Below are 1,303 nucleotides of genomic sequence, written 5' to 3' on the forward strand. Positions count from 1 at the left end.
GGGTCTCACTCTTGCTCAGGCTGGTCTCGAACTCCTGAGCTCAAACAATCCGCCTGCCTCGGCCTCCCAGAGTGCTAGGATTACAGGCGTGAGCCATCACGCCCGGCCCATCTCTGTTTATTTTTGTCTGTTTTCTTTAATGACTAGGTAAGATTTTATATTTTTGTTGACAGAGTTCTTCAGCACTTTTTGATTTATTCCTAGGAAACATTTTTTGATGTCACTGAAATGTTATCTGTGTCTTTACTTTTTTATGCTGAAATATTTTAAAGTAAATTGACATTACACCCTAAATATTTCAGTATGCATTTCTAAAAGAAATTGTTACGCTTAACAAAAATTATTCCTTAATATCATCTATTACCAAAAATCAAACACTCAATAAACATAAGAAGGGGCTCAAGTCTATGAGTAATTGGAGAAATGTAAATTATTAAGACAAAGGGATACTGTTGCACACATATCACATTGGCAGGAATCTTAGAGTCTGATACCAACCAAGTGTTATATAGAAAGCAGAGCACTGAAACTCTAAAACATTGCTATGAGGAAGGGAAAAAGTATCTCTGGAAAAATAGTTTCATATTATTAATATATAGCAAAACTGAAGATATATATACCCGATTCCCTCTACCACTGCAATATATCTCACAGAAATGCACACATGTGTACCAAGAGGAAATATAACAATGTTAATATCAGTATTGTTTGCAGTAAGAAAAATTTGAGATAACTCAAATGTCTCTCAACATTAGAAAAAATAAACTATGGTAGGTAAAAACATGGAATAATCCACAGTAATACACAATAATGTAAAATGAACAAATTACAGCTCTTGCAACATGGATCAATCCTACAAATTTTATAACAATAAAAAAAGGAGACACAAAATAGCATGTATAGTATACATTTGTTCATACAAAGTTTAAAACCAGGGCTTGTCACTTATTTTCCAATGATTCAGCAAATAAAATATACATGTATATCCATCCATTGAGATAATAAAGAAAACATGATAAAATGTTAAAAATTGAAAATCTAGGTGAACAATATGCAAAGGTTCACTGAATTATTTTGCTACTTTTCTGTAGGTTTGAGATTTCTCAAAATAAAAAAGTAGGAAAGGGTTCCAAAATCAGACAAAGCTAATTTATATTATTTAGGAATACAAACAGAGGTGGTGAAAAAATAAAGAAAACAATTATCAAAATTCGGAAGAGTGGCAACTCTGGGAAGAAGGATGAACTTTTGCTGAGAGTGAGCCTTGGGGGGATTTCTGGTGCAGGCGGTTTCTGCACCTGGT

This window comes from Propithecus coquereli, unplaced genomic scaffold (genome assembly GCF_000956105.1).
Source record: "Propithecus coquereli isolate 6110/MARCELLA unplaced genomic scaffold, Pcoq_1.0 Scaffold166, whole genome shotgun sequence".
In the NCBI taxonomy this organism is placed as follows: Eukaryota; Metazoa; Chordata; class Mammalia; order Primates; family Indriidae; genus Propithecus; species Propithecus coquereli.